The sequence below is a fragment of the Melanerpes formicivorus genome, unplaced genomic scaffold (assembly GCF_026170545.1).
Source record: "Melanerpes formicivorus ecotype bairdi unplaced genomic scaffold, bMelFor1.0.p_v2 SCAF_2, whole genome shotgun sequence".
NCBI classification, from domain to species: domain Eukaryota; kingdom Metazoa; phylum Chordata; class Aves; order Piciformes; family Picidae; genus Melanerpes; species Melanerpes formicivorus.
This window is the reverse complement of record NW_027142354.1, coordinates 22,121,341-22,141,487: the sequence shown is the minus strand read 5'-3', so window position 1 is coordinate 22,141,487 and position 20,147 is coordinate 22,121,341. Positions and strand designations below refer to the sequence as shown.

The 20,147-nt window shown below is 37.1% G+C and overlaps 1 protein-coding gene and 1 long non-coding RNA gene across 5 annotated transcripts in view; one reads left to right on the top strand and one right to left on the bottom strand.

Annotated features, from left to right (window-relative positions):
• The window catches only part of PACRG (parkin coregulated), a 240,024-nt gene that overhangs the window by 13,830 nt on the left and 206,047 nt on the right, over positions 1-20,147 (bottom strand). The window lies entirely within an intron of this gene.
• The window catches only part of LOC137448464 (uncharacterized), a 106,201-nt gene that overhangs the window by 62,853 nt on the left and 23,201 nt on the right, over positions 1-20,147 (top strand). The window contains exon 6 of one of the 4 annotated variants that reach the window (XR_010989110.1): positions 6,637-7,356. The exons of the other annotated variants lie outside the window; for them this stretch is intronic. This is a non-coding gene — a long non-coding RNA (uncharacterized lncRNA). Of the gene's footprint in view, positions 1-6,636; positions 7,357-20,147 lie in introns of those variants that run through there. 4 annotated transcript variants of the gene reach the window in all.

Here is a 20,147-nt window from a genome sequence, read left to right as displayed (position 1 = left end):
CCAAATGAAGACTGCAGTGAATCAGAACATCTGTATACAAGGCTAGATACTTAGATGCCTAAATACAGATTTACAAGAATATATCTACAGTGCCAAGTTTTAAGTGTTTTGACTCAAACTAATTTCTTAACAGATGGTTATTCTGCATCTATGTTAATTTATTTAAGGCTGTTTATGTTTTTACAGATATTATAACTGATCTAAAAGTGATACAAGCTTACTTCCTATTTATATTTTATATATTTATTTATATTATATTTATAGTCTATTTTTGTTGTATTTATCTTCATCTTATTTATATTCTTCATATTTACATTGCAACAGTTACAGATACTACTCTACCGCACAACATATAGAAATTACATAAATATGACCTTTCTGCATTTTACTCACAGGAGGTCCTGGTCCCTCCAAATACTCAAGAAAAACTGTCATGACCACAATGCAAAATGTACAAATGTAAATTAGATATTGGTGTAATCTGTAACAGTGTAAGTTTAAGGAAGATGCTAGATAAAAATAAACAAACTCAAACTCCACAAAATATGAGGAGAAAATGAAGGGAAATTAAGATGATAAAATATTTAAGTATGTGTACTAGAAGCCTCAGAACATGGAATTTAGCAACATTCATACGAAATTTCTCAATAAGATAAACCTTATATTATATAAAATGCAGTTTGTGGTATCATGAGCAGATATAGATCTGATTGTGCAAGTGACTGCATAATCAGAACTGAAGAGTGTTTATTTTATATCAAAGCATTTCCTAACCAAAGCAGCATGGCAAGCATGTACAAAATATTAAGAAATGATAGGCCTAATACTGCTCACCTGTAACTAAGGAGTTTAAGAAAACTAAGTGAGAGTCTGCCTGCTACAGTGACTAATTAGCTTATTTTCAATACAAAAATAAATCATAACTATTTTTTTACACAATAAAAAAGTACAAGAAAACAACAGCTATTCATTATCTCTCTAGCAGGAAAAGGCACATGTGACCATGAAACACTGAGTCTTTGGTTGGAGATGTCATGAGAAAGCAAATTTCTCAGCTTTGAAACTGTATTTATTTACATGTAAATTGTAATATCCATGGAAAGCAAAGTCTGTTGTAATCATTTTTCTCCATTGCTGCAACATGCATTTTTAATGCATTGCTTTATCTACAACCATCTGAAAACGATTCCAAACATCATTACTCTTCTCAGAGAGGAGACAGAGTCGTCCTCTCTGCAGAAGACCCATCTGTGGGTGTTCATGTGTGTTCCTGTGTGACCTGCCCTAAGTGATCCTGCTTTGGCATGGGGGTTGGACTTGATCTTTAGAGTTCCCTTACAACCCCTATCATTCTGTGGTTCTGTGATTCTGCAATCACAGTTGCCAACATTTATCTTACACCTTTATAAGCACTGTAACAGCACTGCATTTGTGTCGAGAAACCAGATCTGGAAGGAAAGACAAAGAATTTTTCCCACTGAGTGGTAAAGATGGTTTATTTCCAAAAGCCAAATAAACTTTTCAGGAAGCAAACTAAAAAAAAATATTGATGTAAACCAGTTTTTATCTCATCAGTCACAGAACTCCACTGGGGAAAATTGAAAGCAGAAGCCCTTAGGCCACATTTTGTGTGACCTAATTCTTTCAAGGGTATGTTTCTGCAAAATTTTAGGAGGTGACAATGCAAATGAGTAACAGTTCTCACTGTGATGTTTTCCATGGAATCTCTGCATAACCTCCAAACAGCAGACTTTGCAGCAGCACTACAGTACAGAGTTTTGTTGTAGAGTTTAATTACTTTTGGATGTAAATAAGCAGAAAACCAATTATCACACACCCAGCAGAAAAAACAGTTATACTTCTATAAATTTCTGGTATTCTACTGTTATGATTGTCAATTTAAAGTTTCAGTCTATATGCTGCTGCCATTTAATGATTAGTCTACTACATTTTGGTGAAATTGCACTCCAGTCAAGGGAAATGAAGTAAAAAGATGAAGGGGAAAAAAAAAAAACCCACCAATCTACTATTGCTAAAGTACAATTACAGCAGCAGGGCCAGTGCTATACTTAGCTGTGATGAGGTTGCCGTTCTATTAAATTTAATACACTGAATTCAGCAAGAGCAAGATCAAATGTTTTGATTTGATTTTCATGGGTGAAGTGTTAATAGGAGGGTGGATTAAATTTTTCCTCATGTTGTGAAATCGTTTTTATATTAATATGAAGCAGAATAAAATAATTCTTCTAAGAGTATATGTCTAAAAGCTGCCTGTTTACTTTCAGAGGGAGTAGCGCAATGCAGTTGATTTTGAAGAAAATCACATTCCTTTATCAAAGAAAAAAAATTATTCTTTTTGACTTCAGCATCATCAGCAGTATTTACCAGAACTTAATTTCAACAGCTTCCTATGTCAGACAATCATTTCTTGCCTATGTGGTTTTTGTTCATGCTGTACTGCAAATGAATGTATTTTCACTGGTTTTTAACAACTTAAGACCACAATTGAGCTGTAGCTAATGAAATTACGATAACTAAAAAATAATGTTTTAAGAATGTAATTGGATTTTATCTAAAACAACCCCAAAACATACTCTGTTATTAAAATCTGTATTTATCTTGTAGAACATCTAGTTATTAATTTACCCCTTCTCCAGAAGTATTATTGAACATTCACAGAATCACAGAACCACAGAATCACAGAATGTTAGGAGCTGGAAGGGACCTTGAAAGATCATCTAGACCAAGCCCTGTTCCAGAGCAGGATCACCTGTACCAGATCACACAGGAATGCAGTCTTGAATACCTCTAGAGAGGGAGACTCCACAACCCTCCTGGGAAACCTGTTCCAGTGTTCCATCACCCTCACAATGAAAAAGTTTGTCCTCTTGTTTCCATGGAATTTGCTATGCCTCAGCTTCCACCCATTGCCCCTTGTCCAGTTATTGGGCATCACCAAGAAGAGCCTGGCTCCATCCTCTTGGCCTCACCCTTTACATATTTATAAACATTAATGAGATCACCCCTTAGTCTCCACCTCTCCAAACTAAAGAGCCCCAGCTCCCTCAGACTCTTCTTGTAAGGAAGATGTTCCACTCCCTTAATGATCTTTGTGACTCTGCACTGGACTCTTTGAAGCAGTTCCCTGTCCTTCTTGAACTGAGTGGCCCAGAATTGGACACTATTCCAGATGTGGCCTCACCAGGGCAGAGCAGAGGGGAAGAAGAACCTCTCTTCACCTACTAGAACCTCTCCCAACCTACTAACAATGGCTCTATCAGCCATATATTCTGAAATTCTTCTGGGTTCATGACACATGAATTTGGCACAATATGATGGTGATAATAAAATCTGCTTGAGTGTCCATAAATATATGTCATGGAGCAATATTATATATACAGCTCTTCACCCCTCCACCTATAATTATTTAATACTTAAAGATCCAAAACATATGCAACTTAGATAAAGCAGAACAACATTTAAATGAAAAATGTCAGGTGCATATAACACACTTTTTTTTTGCATTCTAAATTGTGCTGTTTGAAGTTGATAGGAAACTTGAGTGTTTATTCAGTGGGAACTTAAGTATTTCATATATAATGCATATGTTCCCTGAAATTGTTTAAGCTGCCTAGTGCAAACAAATACTACGATGTTGTAAGCACATCTCAAATATCCCATAAAGTATAAATGTAATACAGAAAACAATTCCTTAATGCCTCATAGTGCCTATTCAATAATAACAGACACCAATAGAATGGTGCATTTGATTTTTCGAAATAAGCATATTTCTCCCACTCTTTTATGAGTCTATGAATAAAGTCTAAGCAACACATATAACGTCTCTGTGTATTTTTTTTCTTTTTGATTCTGCTATTCTCAAAAATTCTTTTGATAAACATACTTAATATAAACACATATATTGGCAGGAGTATTTCCTCTGGGGAATAACTGTAAGAGCCCATCATTTCTGATATCAATACTTCCATTAAGCTGTTTATTTATTTCTGATGTGTATAATGTTCTCAGCTTTCACCTTTCCCGGTGCCTCAGAGGAATTGGATCTTAGGATGGAGCAGTTACACAAATTCAGATTCCATCAAGACAGAAAATTATGTGAAAAAATATTCTGTTAAATTTTATAAATCTCCCAGCTTCCAACATATCACCTTGTAGTAAGGAATTCCCAAGCTAACCAGGCCATCAATGCAGCCTATTTGGATAACTGAGCATTCAGTTATAGTTGAAAATTTTGGGAAAGGCTTTTTCCAGCTGAGAATTACTTTAAAGATAGAACCTAGTCTGATATATTGTGATAAAAGGCTTTGGCTTTTTTCACTGAAAACTTCTTGAATTAATTACTGAAATATATATTAATTTTATATAAGTACAACCAACTCTGATTAGTGGTATGTTTTAAAATTGGCAGACCAAAAATGTGATCTCTTTCCCAAATATGAAATTCTCTAAGAAATGTTTTTCTTATTTGCTGCAGAGTATACTTCTCATCTGGAGTTGCTCTTTGATGTATTAATCGTTAGTCTATCAAGCTGAAAAACAAAGCTCATGGGAGCAGAATATAGGCTAATTTAATAAACAGAACAAAAGATTTCATATTCCCTGTCAGAAGATATTAAATTGACCACAATTCTGTCAGCATTCAGAACAAAGCTGAAAACTCACTTCAAATTAGTATCCTCATAGTCACTATACAAAGCAGCTGAGAGAATAGGACATGGATCAAAGTGAAAAATGTGAGGTTAAAAGTATAATGAAATTGCTGTGCTATTGTGGGTCTGTTTAGTTTTTGGAAAATATGCAAATCCTATGATAGGTAACATCAAAAAAATCTTATTTATAGGAGAAGGTGAGAAATATTTTAGCCTACACAAATCCTTAGCTTTGGGAAATGGTGGTTTAATAAGAAGACAAAATAGGAGGGTGGGGGTTTTTGTGTGGTTGGTTTGGGGTATTTTACAATTAAACAATCACATTAAGTAAATGTTTTGTGGCTGTTACCATTACCACAATGGATTGCTTAGCTGCAATGGTTTCTAAAAAGGAAAATGGTTTACGTTAAGAAAATGTGCCATTTAAAATACATGTGTATTGTACTTTGTAATAACTGTGCAGTGTATTGAACTGTTTCATTTTAGTGCACTTCTGCTGCCACATGAAGAGATCCCTTGTCCAGGTTGTAGAACTGTAAGCTGAAGGGCAGAATCTGTAACCAACATGCTTTTCTGTCCCTCTGAGCTGTTATCATGAGTGATGTACATTTTGTTTCCAACTTTGAAACCAAAGGGAATAATTGAAAATATTAGGAGAAACTTTTAGATTTTTTTTTTTCTTTTTTTCTGAAGTTAAACTACATGTAGTATAAGAAAACTTCCTGGAGTGAAAGGTGTTTATATGAGCTGAAGATCTGGACAGTTCTATTTAATTACAAAAAACAGAAGGGTTTTTCCCAAAGTTTAATTACTGTTTTCTGAAAGAGCAACAAAATCATATTACTATCTTAAAAGCACGTAGCTAATCATACCTGGAATGTTTGATATTGTAATATAGACCCTAGAGAATAATTTATAAAGTGGCATTAGAAGCCTAATATTCGCTCAAGGTTTATTGATCTAGTTGGAGAAAATGTTATTTGAATCTTAAAATTGATAGCACATAGTATTCCATTTGGTTTCAGGAATAAGAGTTACAGAGTGAGGGGGAAAAATGAACTTTTTACACCAATATATCCCATCCTCAATAAGCAGTGTGAGACAGAGCCCACCCTTTGGTATTATGAGTTTTCTGTGCTGGAGATTGTTCCCTGGAGCTGTTTCATTTGTAATATTGCCATTAGACCTGATTCACCACAGTCCATGTGCACAAGAAAATGGCAAGACCATGATCTTTAGGGATGTCTGTAAATAATGAAAAGATGAATTGATTTTTGTTCAGGAAGATGAAGTAAAGTGGTTCCTAATCCTACTGTCTATTCATTAATATATGCATGTCTTCTAGTGCAGTTAGTAGAGGTGCAAATAGGTCTATAAACACAATCTAAGGTGATGCATCTATCATTTAAAGAAACAATATTATTAGTGTAATGTATGTAGTGTAAATATCTAGTAAACTGATCTTGGTGGAGTTTACAAACTTATCTAAATAGCTATTTGACTGTAAAGTCACCACTTGTACTCCAGCTACATACTGTGATCAACTTTTTAACAGCATTTGTTAGTTCCATATTATTTACTAAAATACACTGATAATCTTTGTCTTCTTTTTCAAAGAAATACTTTCTTACAAGTAACAAGCAAAAAACATTTGCAATTATTCTTTTGCAGATAAAAAAAGTGATAGTGACTATAGCATAAATTTTAAATGTTGTTGAAGAATTGGGATGTTGGGGTTTTGGTTTGGTTTCTTATTTTTTCTTTTAGTTGTGTAATGGTTTAAATCAGAACAAAATGAGCCAAACCGACCCAGTGGGTTAACCTATTTCTGTTTTCCCAACACAGAAATGAGGCAAAAGTAGTAACACACAAAGATTAGGGATTGCAACACAAAATGAAGTGAGATAAGAATAGGGATTACTGGGCAAAATCAGAAAAACATGGTAAAAATGCATAATTACCTTAGTCTATTTGCAGAAAAAGCACAGCACAAAGCAGCAGCAAGGAGACTCAAGAAAGCCAAAAGCCCAAGCCTTAAGACTACTCCCTCATCCCTCCTTGTCCCACCGCCATCCCAGTGGAAAAGCCCCACACCCAAGAACCTGGAACCCAGAGGCAGCAACCGGAACAGGAATCTTCCCATGTTGCAGTCTGAACTTCAAGCCCCATAATACTTTGCTCCAGCCAGTACTTTCATTTTTGGAGCTGGCATGACTGCAGCATGGTATGAATAACAGCAGCTGATTCAACTCCGTCCATGACAAATTGGTACCCACCACTGCTTCATGTTGAGCATTGTCTCCCTGTGAATGAGGAAGTGTACACTGTCAGCATGTTTATTAGAGAAAAGTGGGCATAGCTACATCGCATAGTGCCAGTCATGTAGAAATGTTTTTGGACTTTACTATTTATAAGATGATCGGTTGGGCTACAGATCTTGATAAATGACTTGATAGATGACTGTTAGATGACTTGATAGATAACTGTTACAGTCCATAGTAATATTAATATCAGGCTTTTACTTATACATAAAACTTCTAGGATTGTTGTAATAGCATAAAACCAACCAAGCCAAACAAAACCCAACCTAACAAAAAGAACAAAACAAAGAAACAAAACCCAAAACTAAAGACAAAACCCCCTCAAACAACTGAAGATGCAAGAAAAAAATCCCTTCAAACAAAAAGTCAGATAAACCCCAGAGTATTTTTTAAAAGAAGTCAGCCTATGGGGAAAAAAATACTTTTCTTTTTTTCTATGCAAGCTCTGGAGGTTAATAAAATCCATAAAATTTGAGTTAGTAGCAAGATTGTTCAACTAACCCTTAAGTTTTCCAAAAGACATAAGATAAGGATCATCTAAGCTTATTCTGTAACACAGTCACCCAAATGATGAAACCAATGGCCCATACAAAAAGTTAAATCAGCTTCTGGATGAATGGAATACATGTTTCAACAATATTATCAGGTAACTTTTAGACTTAAATGGTATGAAGACAAAGATAAGAGAAGAAATAGAGGTGCCATAGTGACTTGGTGCATTAACTGGCTCTTCACCCCAACAGATGAGAGCTGAAAGTCAAAGCATAAATTAAATATTTTTTCTGGTGTAATACTTGTCCATTTGTTCATTGTACAACATCACCAGGAATTTTTCTTGGATTAATCATGGCAGCTGTATTCAAATAGTCTGGAACTGTACTAGAAGCTGTGTAAAATGGGAAGGCTACAACATCCATGTAGTAAGGTACATTTATCTCCTTTCCATAGTAAATAGCATTTTATTTTTCCAAGAACAGAAATCACACATGAAGGACACATAAGGACAAACAGTCCCTTGTTTTCCTTAGATAACAACAAAATGAGTGAGTAGAGAGAGGACTGAAAGGAAATCTAACAAGTCTTCTGGAAGTTTTCTGAAATTCAAGGAACTGTTCACAAGGGTAAACTTAAGCGCAAAGGTGTAAGTGCACACTCAAGGACTTACTTTAGAACATGGTCATACCATGGTAGTAAAGCAATGCAGGTATTAAAAAGTCATTATAATTTTAATACAGAGCATGTAATGAACTAGACTTGATGTGCTATGATGCATATAAAGCAGATATATCCCATCTGAGAGAGTTTTCCTTCTTTTGAAAAAGCAAAAAAATATATTCTCTTCTCCTCATGAGTAGGCTGCTAAAAAATAATAAAAAAGGAAGCAAAAAAAAAGAAGAAAAAAGCAAGCTAAATCTGAGCTGACATAGTATAACCTACTCCTGAACACATAGCATAACCTACTCCTGAACACATAGCATAACCTACTCCTGAACACATTATTGCCATTTTTATTTCTTTAGAAATTGTAATGGAAGAGGAAAAAGGCATTAGCCTTATGTTATGGTTTTGTCTCATTTCTGTACTGTCAGAAATACTAGTGGAATTCTTTCTCCTGTTTCCCAACTACTCCTAAGAATATTTGTTTCTAATACACCAGCATACAAAATCATCCTGAAATTTTTGTGGAAAATGTATTTTTTTAATGTTTTATTCTAGAGTTCTAGCTTCAAAATTAATTTACTTATTTTAAGCATGTGTTAAGTTGTTTGTTTCTTCACAGACAAAGAATACATTTGCAGAGTAGAGATTCCTAAATAAAATAAAAGCTAAAATCAGACTTAGCAATCTACCAATACTGATACTGGGAACTGTGAGATTTTTACACCTACCCATTGCTATACAAATATAGTCTATGGATTATCAGGAGACAGTACCACAGCAAAAAGTTCTACTGTATAGTAATGCAAGGAAAATGTCAGTCAAGCAGAACAAGACACAGGAGTTACATTAGTGATTCATATATCCACATCTGAGAAAAACAGTAAAATGAAAAAAAAATAAAAGTTTTAAAACTGGACATTTTAGGTCAAATGCAGACCTAGAACAAAGAGATGTCTTTACAGATATTTTCATGTCTACTGGCTGAAATTACCTCTTCTCTATTCTTGTTGCTAGTAACTTTTTGCCTCGTTATAAACATTCCCAAATTGTCCTGCTAGGAAATGTGTGTGTGTCAAGGGTAAGGGAAATCAATGCCAACAAACTCAATTTCTTACACCACATATAAGTCTTTTCTACACTATTCTTAAGTTTCTGAATAATGCTCTGAAGTCTAAAGTTTCTTTATAACTACCAAAGCTGAATTTTGCACCAAATTAGATCAATTCTTAGGACTTGATTTGCATCTCTTTGAAGTCAGTGGAAGGCAATCACAAAAGCTAACATTATCTTAACATTAGTCTCTTAGTCTCCTCAACCTTTATAGTATGTGAAGAGATTAGTTTTCTCCTGAGGTGAATCAAAATATCTAAAATAAAGTTCTTGTTTGGAAACAATTTCTAAAGCAGCTTTTTTCCTCACGAATGAGTAGGGCCTAATTAAGAATCTTTTGATATTCTTTGATTATTCCTCCTTTGCCAGTTAAAATCAGCTCTTATTTTGGGTGCATTTTAATTTTAGGTTAGGAAAGGATTTCCATTATTTTGTATATGCATAATTCTAAATAATGTAGTATTTTCTTGTACTTATTTCATACTTTGAGACCCTGGATTCAGCTGAACACATGCTGGTTTAATTCTATGAGTCCCAGAGGCATTTCTTCCTGGCACCTTCTTTAGATACATCTCAGATGTTCATAGGCTGATTTAGCTCACAAACCCAGCAGAAATACCTACTAACAAGTTTTCTGGGTTTGTTTGTTTCTTTGTTTTAAAGCAAAATACTATGTTGTAGTATGCATTGAATCACTGGTAGCCACAGCTTGAACCTGTTCCTTCCCCCCCAGTCAACCTAGATAGGCACCAGGACTGACCTCGCCTGCAGGAATTGATAAACATAGGCCCTGATGCAGGATAATCCTACTTCTTTTCACAGCAGTTCATAGTACATCTGTTAGTAACAAAAAATAAGAAGCATATCTGCACTGTGGATATAACAGTCATAGCTGCTGCTGTCATGTTGCCCTGAGGACATTTATTGGGTTATGTGTAGAAGTGGCTGTAGTCTTTCTTCCACCTCCTGCAAACTCTGCCTTAAAATAAATTAGTAGGTGCTAATTAAATATAGACAATAATATATCAATATAAATGTTCTATTAATGAACTATAAATAATATAAATACAATATTTTACAATACATTATGTTCTTGAATATATATATATATATTTATATATACATTTTTCAGTCTTGTTTCTTTCAAGTTACTGTAACAGCAAAAACTATGCACTTGTAATTGGGGTGAGTTAAAATTCTACTAAAGCATAATTTATAGGAGAACAAGCACGTTTGTCTCTTAATCATTCTTCTCAAACTCATTCTGTTGTGGGCACTTCCATCACAGCTTATTGTTTTCCTTGTAGGGGCCATCTGTCCCCACCTTTTCCCTGCAAGTTTCTATTCAGGAAACCTGTGGTTTGTTTAAGACAGGATTATCACATAAGTTTCATCTATAGTTAAAAAAACAAACATAAAGATGTATTTTACTCTTATGCCATTTAAAATAAATAATTTAATAAGTATGGAAACAACGTTTTTGTAAATACCTTGCTATTGGAAATATCTTAATAAAAACATTTAAAACATGAACATTTAACTCCCTCATATGTGTGGGCAGAAGAAATAACATGCCATGTTTTACATTTTGTTGATAAAGAAAACAGCAGTAATTCACTGGGTACAGGAGTATTTATTAAATGTAAAGACATTAAGCAATGAGACTGTCAATTAATAACTAATGAACTACTTTAATTTTCTTCCTTATGAAGCCAAAAGTATGCCCCCTTGGCCTCTTTTTAATAATTGAATATGAGTTGGTCTAAAAGTCAATGCATCTATTAATGTTTGGTAATGTCAGTAAGTGAGTGCTCTGCTTTTTTTCCTACTGCTGTCTAATTCACCACAATGGTGCTGTGCTTCATTTGCTTCCATTTCATCATACACGAAGGTGAAATTTATTATGAGCACACATTCAACAGTGGGACTTAGCTTCCTGCAATGTTTCAAGTGCTGATTAAAAAAAAAATTGTCTGCAACCTTATGGCCATTTGGAGGGATTCCACTAATGTTTAAAAGATAATAGGTTTGGGCAGCACATTATTGTGATGGCAGGGGGTGGTGTTCCAGTCATTTATTCCCTATGGCAGAAGTTGCATATGGGAAAGGAAAGAAAGCATCACATGACTGGCAATTGTAAGCCTAAATTGTCTCATACTAATCAACTGGCTTACTTCTCTTTTGAGGAAAAGAAAAAAAGTAAATCAGCGTTGGCTGGAACAAAGTGAATCTTACTCATTTATGGAGGAAGAAGCCTGGATCTTGTGTCCTTTATGTAAATTCAGGGGGAGCAAATTTACCTCAAAGGGAAGCGTGGATATAAGACTAGAAATAAGTTATTCTAACATTACTTCACTTTCCATTTTAATTTGCCTTTGACAAAAAACCAAAGCAAACCAAAACCCCCAAATTCTGCACATGTGTTTTATTAACATGTGTAGTTTTACATGCAACCTTTGTTACTGACACCACTCATAATTCTCATATTTCTAAGCATAGTTATTAATAAAATGTGTATGTTGCATTGTCAGACAGATGATACTATATATATATTGGTGTAAAAATTCTCCTTTAAATTTCCACACAAGAAATCTACAGTGTCTCACAAACTTCACATTGGAATGCTGCATATGAAAGAACAGAAGACTGAGCCACAACTGACTCAAAATATATGAAAGAATAAATCTGTACAGTATATTCACTGAATGAATAGTCATTACAGCACAAAATTTGGTATTTGCCTAGGAGTTCATATTTCTTTGCAGTACTGTAAGGAGGAGAATACAACACAGGGTGCACATTTGTTAGTTAAATGTGTGAATAATGAACTAAAACAACCCCCCCCCCCCCAAAAAAAAAAAAAAAAAAAATTGACAGAAGAGTAGGGAAATAAAAACATCCATGGCTGGAAGAGTATGAAATAAAGCAGGTGTATTATTTTATGAAAGTACAGGTTCACATACAGATGAAGATGAATGGGACTGATCAGGGATGCTTAATCACAGAAACCTCACACACACTTTCCCTCCCCCCCCCCCCCAGTAATTGCCTAGAAACATTTTGCAATCTTCTTCCATAGAAATCATGAATATACTTAAGAAAAAAATCATATGTCATATCTTACTTAAGAGCATTACAAAACCTAATTAATATTAGAGATTACATTTGTTTGAGATAGATATAGATTTTGTTAGAAAATGAGCTTTTTGTGAGTCAATGGAGCAGGAAAAGTAGCAATCACAGTAGTAGGTCCTCATTCTCATAGACTGTTATATAGTTTGGATAATAAATAATGTGCATTGTTTCTAAACACATAAGAAAATAGAATTACTACATTGTGTCTGAGTACTTCCAGTATGTATTAAAATCAACTACAACAAAGAAAAAAGCCTGTGGAAGACAACACACAGCCAGTAAAGAGTGGATACATTTCATAAAATAAAGTTTTAAAAGGAATAAAGCAAAACCAATCCAATTTGTCTCAAGTTTATTAACATGGTGTGGGTTTTGTCTTACTGAGAGAAATGCAATATATCAACCTAATTGCAATCTTCCATCTGGACATCACATGAATTGTTCTTTCTTCAACCCAACTCTCTCTGGTCACCTTTCTTGCTTACCATATTCAACTGGTTCTGTAACTATCACTCCTTCTATTCACCCCTCACTGCTTATCAACTTACTCCAATTCCTATGCTGCTCCCCCTATCAGCCTTAAACATGTTTTATTGATTGCTCTTTACAACCAGCTTTGTATCAAATGGAACAAAGTTCTTTAATAGAAAGAGTAAACTGAGAGGTGACAGAGAACTAGTGCTGTAAAAAAAGTCTTATCAACATCTATATGAGTTCTGGCTGTTTGGTTTCCCTACAGCAGCTGCAAAACTAACTCACTCTAGGAAGTACTGATGTGTATCAGCTCTGTTTAAAAATCTGTTAAAATCTTGGCCAAAGAATTTTAGTTAAATAGATAATTCAATCTCAGTGCAGTCAGGTGTTTTGGCAAGGAGCAGAAGCTAAAATCTTTCCAAATTAATGAGTTAGTGGAAGATATGTTTGCAAATCCATATTAACCCCTCTAAGTTTTGATCATATGAGCTAGAAGGCTCCTAAGAGATGCCTTCTTTGTAGTAGTCTGAAAGACAGGAAAAGTAGTCCCTCTCTTCAATTTAAACTGGGGAGGGGGAGAGCTCATGAGAACCAACAGCTGTAGTTACAGAGATCTCCAGTGTCTTTAGAAGATTCTGCAATGAGTGGAAATTAAATTGCTGCAATTTATATTGTTCCCTTCTGTCCGGCCTTCATCTGTATCTTTCTATAGCCAAAACTTTTCCTCTGCCATTAATGAACAGACTGGACAAATGCTAAAGAAAAGCAGAAGGGAGCAGGATGGAAGATATCAAACTCACTGCGACCTGAACACTAACTTTTCTGTAGAAGAAGGATGCTCCTCTTTCCCCTTGTGCAGTCTTTGCTCAAAAAGCTGTGTGAATTGCTTGATAACCACATGCAAGTACTCAGAGTTCTGCAATGCAGAAACAATTGTTCAAATAAGTGAAAGTCGTAGATCTGAACAACAAACCCCCTGCAGCTCCACATTTTCTTTGCAACAAAGGAAAAGGCTATAGAGGGGAATGTGGAACTGATAGGGAACCTAATATAGATAAATATCAACCTCCTTAGTAAATGGGTACTAAGAGAAACAGAATCACAGAAATGTTCAGGTTGGAAAAGGCCCTCGGGATCATCAAGTCCAACTGATAACTCTAGTATACAAGGTTCACCCCTAAACCATATAATCCAAAAGACCTTTAAACACATCCAGCGTTGGCAACTCCACCACTTCCCAGGGCAGCCCATTCCAATGCCTGACCACTCTTTCTGTGAATTTTTTTTTCCTAATGTCCAGTCTAAACCTACCCAGTCACAACTTAAGGACATTCTCTCTTGTCCTATCACTAATTACATGTGAGAAGAGAACAGCACCAGCCCCTCCACAACATCCTTTCAGGTAGTTGTAGAGAGCAATGAGGTCTCCCCTCAGCCTCCACTTTTTCAAACTAAACAGCCCCAGCTCCTTCAGTTGCTCTTCATAAGATTTATTCTCCAGGCCCTTCGCCAGATTTGTTGCCCTCCTCTGCACTCACTTCAGCACGCCCACATCTCTCTTGTATTGATGTGCCCAAAACTGAACACAGTGCTTGAGGTGTGGCCTAACCAGAGCTTAGTACAAGGAGACAATCACCTCCCTGATCCTACTGGACACAGCATTTCTAATTCAAGCTGAACAGCTTTCTAGTCACACTTTCCCAAGTCTGTAGCATTGCTTGGGGCTGTTGTGGCCCAAGTGCAGGAGCTGGCATTTGGCCTTGCTGAAGCTCATCCTGTTAATGTTGGCCCATTGATCCAATCTATCTGATTTATCCATTGATCCTAGTCCCTCTGTAGAGCCTCCTTATCCTCATGACGAACAACACTCCCACCTAACTTGGTGTTATCTGCAAACTTACTGATGACACACTTTATGTCTTCCTCAAGACCATCAATACAGACGTTAAACAGAAGTGCTCCCAACACTGAGCGTCATCCAGCAGAGTGTGTGCTCATCCAAGCGACGAGCAGTTTGTTCATGAGAATTCTATGGGCAACAGTGTCAAAGGCTTTTTGAAAGTGTAAGTAGACAATAGGTGCAGCCTTTCCCTCATCCAAGATTCAGGTCATCTTGTCATAGAAGGAGATCAGGTTGGTCAGGCAGGACCTGCCCTTCATAAACCCATGCTGATTGGGCTTGATTCCCTGGTTGTTCTTTATATGTTGTGCAGTGGGAGTTGAGATGACCTGCTCCATGACCTTCCCTGGTACCGAGGGCAGACTGACAGGTCTATAGTTTCCAGATCATATTTTCTTCCTTTCTTGTACTTAGGTGTTCCATTTGCTACCTTCCAGTCCCTTGGGACCTCTCCAGTTTGCCAGGATTCCAGGTAAATGATGGAAAGTGGCTTGGCAAGCACATCTGCCAAGTCCTTCAGAATCCTTGGGTGTAGCCCATCTGGCCCCATAGACTTGTGTCTGTCTAAGGGGCATAGCACATCACTGACCACTTCCTCATATATTGTGATGACCTTGTTCTGATTCCCCTCTCTGACTCCTAGTTTACGAGTTCAGGGAACTGCTAGATCCAGTGCTAAAGACTGAGGCAAAGTAGGTCTTGAGCACCTCAGCCTTCTCATCCTTACTCACTATGTTTCCCTCTGCATCCAATAAAGGATGGAGATTTTCCCTAGTCCTCCTTTTGTGTTAATGAATTTATAGAGACATTTTTAAATTATCCTTAATGGCTATATGTAGGTTGGGCTGTAGCTGTGGTTTTCCTAATTTTAGATGGAAAACTTACTCACTATTTGGTAAATCTAACAGTTTTGAGAAGAGCAGTCTATCTGAAATCTTTTAAAATAGTTAACCAAAGCTTAAATGATAATTTTTCCCTCACAGTTATAATGCCCTTCAAAAAAAAAACCAAACTTGCATTTTTTCTGCCTTTTTTGTTGTTGTTGTTAATCAAATGGTTGCATTAAAAAAGGGATTAGCTTGGGCTCAGCCAAGGAAGAAAGCAGAGGAAATTCTATGCATGGTAGCTACATAGCTACCAGAAGCTATAATAGGCTGTTTCAAGCTCTTTAACTATCAACTGATTCTACTTACTCAGCTTTAAATCTTAGTACTTTGATTCAGTTTATAGTGGTAATGACACTTATGATCAAGGAAGTCAGATGACAATGGGTGTTAAGTATGCAAGGATTTATGCAACCTCTGAGGTGGTGAAAATATCCATACAGGAACAAGTTCAGAAAAGCTGAAAATAAGTCCTAATAATAATAATAATAATGTTTCCATCCAAGGTTCCCTAAGTAGCACAAATAGGCTGGGCAGCAACTGGCTTGAGAGCACCCTGAAAAAAAAGGACTTGGGGGTGTTGGTGGATGAGAAGCTCAACATGAGCCACCAGTGTACACTTGCAGCCCAGAAAGCCAATCACATCCTGGGCTGCATCAAGAGAAGCACAGCCAGCAAGTCGAGGGAGTTGACCCTCTGCTCCACCCTGGTGAGACCCCACCAGGAGTATTGCATCCAGTTCTGGAGCCCCTATTAGAGGAAGGATCTGGAGGTGCTGGAACGTGTCCAGAGAAGGGCCACAAGGATGATGAGAGGGCTGGAGCTCCTCTCCTATGAGGACGAAGCTCTTTTGGGGCCAAGCTCTTTTCAGTGGTGCACAGTGATAAGACAAGAAACAACAGGTTCAAACTTGTACATAGAAGATTTCACCTCAACATGAAGAGAGACTTCTTTCCAGTGAGTGTGAAGGAGCACTGGAACAGGCTGCCCAGAATGCTTGTGGATTCTCCTCTAGAGACTTTCAAAACCCACCTGGATGCATTCTTGTGCAGACTACCCTAAGTGATCCTGCTTTGGCAGGGGAGTTGGACCTGATGATCTCTTGAGGTCCCTTCCAACCTCTAATAGACTGTGAAAGACTGAGAGAGTTGGGGCTATTCCATCTGGAAATGAGAACACTCTGAGGAGACCTTATTGTGGCCTTTCAGTACCTTAAGGGGTCCTACAAGAAAGCTGGTGAGGGACTTTTTAGTGTGTCAGGTAATGATAGGACTAGGGGGAATGGAGCAAAAATGAAATGGGTATATTTAGATAGGATGTTAGGAAGAAATTCTTCACAATGAGGGTGGTGAGACACTGGAACAGATTGCCCAGGGAAGTCATGGAATCCCCATCCCTGGAGGTTTTTAAGGCCAGGCTGGATGTGACTCTGAGCAACCTGATCTAGTGTGAGGTGTCCCTGCCCATGGCAGGGGGGTTGGAACTGGATGATCCTTGAGGTCCCTTCCAACCCTAACAATTCTATGATTCTTTGATAAGTAGTTAGTTATTATAAAAGTTAATTAAATGCCACAGTTAAACAAAGGATTTATCCAGCTATTTTATTTATTTTTTTAAAAATAATTGATACAGTATATGTTCATTTATTTTTGGAACTGCCCTGACAGGAAACAATGTGTCACTAATTTTATGGACAAGAAATCAGAGCACAGGAAGCTTTGGGAAGCAAAGTTTAAACCCATTTAGGATCATAGAATCATAGAATTGTTCAGGTTGGAAGGGACCTCAAGAGTCATCTAGTTCCAACCCTGCTGGGATCCTGAACTGAGGTTAATTACAGACATTTGGAAATCTCTTACATTGAACGTACTGACAAACAATTTTATTTAAAACAGAATTTACATCAGGACAATTTTTAGATCAGGTGTGAAAGGCCCTTTATCATGTTTAAAAAAAGAACACAGATGTGTTAAACAATGTACTACAAGGAAATCTTGGATGCTGATGCAGCAGAGTTTTTAAAATAAAAGGAACATTTTCTCAGCAGACAGTGGTTGAATTTCTCCCAGCAGGGTAACCATAAATTCAAGAAGATTGAAAATATGCAAACCAAGTAATTTCATTTCTCTAATAGTTTCATTTTAGGAGTAGCTTTTTCCCTTGTCACATTAACTATTTCCCTTTCCTATGGTAAACCAGTGCAGGCTGTCAATTAGGTTCATAAATAATCTCATTCCAAAACTACTGCTATTCAGTTAAGTTAATGACTTGATTACACACAGCCCAAACCTCAAGTGGTTGCTCCCTTCTACCATGCTGGCAATACTCCTAACTATGGTAAACAAAAATGTAACACACTGCTTACAAGAAATTAGGTGAAGTTGTAAACAGTGCACCAGGTACAACATTTTAGCAGACTACTACTATGAGATTTGTTTCTTTTTTTCCAGTTCACAGTACACAATATTACTGTTAGGTTGCATTCAGACCTTAAGTCTCCAACAAGGAAGCTTTTTTTTGAGATAAAAAGTATTGTTATTTAAAAGAAATTATAGTGGTAGTTTTAATGATCAAACTTAATTCTGTAACTAACTACAAAGTGTAATAAAGACCATAATTGGAGAGCTTTTCTTTTTTTTTTCTTTTACTGCCTACAAGTTGTTAATGACACAGAATCACATAATCCTAGGGTTTGAAGGGGACTTTGAAAGATTGTCTGGTCCAATCCCCCTGCCAGAGCAGGATCACCTAGAGCAGGTCACATGGGAACGTGTCCAGGCAGGTTTTGACTGTCTCCAGAGAAGGAGACTTCACAACTCCCCATGGCAGCCTGTTCCAGTATCCTGTCACCATCATAGTGAAAAAGTATTCCTTATGTTTATATGGAACTTCCTATGCTCCAGCTTGCACCTGTTGCCCCTTGTCCTGTCATTGGACATCATTGAGAAGAGCCTGGCTCCGTCCTCCTGACACTCGCCCTTCACATATTTATAAACATTAATGAGCTCATCCCTCAGTCTCCTCCAAGCTAAAGAGACCCAGCTCCCTCAGTCTGTCCTTGTAAGGAAGATGTTCCACTCTATCATTTTTGTGGCTCTACACTGGACTCTTACAAGTAGTTCCCTGTCCTTCTTGAACTGAGGGGCCGAGAACTGGACACAAAATTCCAGATGCAGCCTCACCAGGGCAGAGTAGAGGGGGAGGAGAACCTCTCTTGACCTACTAACCACACCCTTTCTAATATACTCTAGAATAGTGTTGGCCTTCTTGGCCACAAGGGCATGTTTCTGGGTCATGGTTATCCTGTTGTCCACCAGGATTTGCAGGTCCCTTTCCCTTACTCTGCTACCCAAATAAATACTGCTGGGGACTTATACCCTGTTGATGCTGAGAATGAAATAAATTGATGTCACATTTAAAAGTACATAAAACCAGACTACAGCAAACAAGAAAAGTCTTTTAATAGGTATATATTTTTAATAAGAATAAAAGCAATAACCCTTCTTAGCTTGCTGGATTTGATTAAGAGGTGTAGAAACCTCTTTTACCAAAGGCCTTATGAATGGCACTGCTTACACAAAGTGTCTAAATATCATGACACCTGTTCTAGTGATACTGTTATGTATAATATAAATGTAAGTTTATGCAAACTATGTATTGAGTTATGCCATTGATTCTGTCACTCTCACTGTCTTGTACATATCATATTTAGCTTCTGTGTATCAGGTGAAGTACATTCATTTTGCTCACTGTTCATCTTGTAACTACTCATGTGGCCAACAGGAGCAGGGAGGTGATTCTGCCCCTGTACACTGCACTGGTTAGGCCACACCTTGAGTACTGTGTCCAGTTCTGGGCTCCTCAGTTTAGGAAGGATGTTGACTTGCTGGAACATATCCAGAGAAGAGCAATGAGGTTGGTGAGGGGTTTGGAACACAAGCCCTATGAGGAGAGGCTGAGGGAGCTGGGGCTGCTTAGCCTGGAGAAGAGGAGACTCAGGGGTGACCTTATCACTCTCTACAACTACCTGAAGGGAGGTTGTAGACAGGCGGAGGTTGGTCTCTTCTCCCAGGCAGCCAGCACCAGAACAAGAGGACACAGTCTCAGGCTGTACCAGGGGAGGTTTAGGCTGGATGTTAGGAAGAAGTTCTATACAGAGAGAGTGATTGCCCATTGGAATGGGCTGCCTGGGGAGGTGGTGGAGTCACCATCATCGGTGGTGTTCAGGAGGAGACTTGATAGCTGCTTGGTGCCATGGATTAATTGATTAAGTGGGTTGGATTGGTTGATGGGTTGGACACGATGATCTTGAAGGTCTCTTCCAACCTGGTCTGGTCTATTCTATTCTATTCTATTCTATTCTATTCTATTCTATTCTATTCTATTCTATTCTTCATAGCAAGTGTTTGAATTGGATACCAGCAATTGTTAAAACACTGGCCAAACTGAACATATTTTTACATTATAAAAAAATAAAAAAAGACAAGGTTTT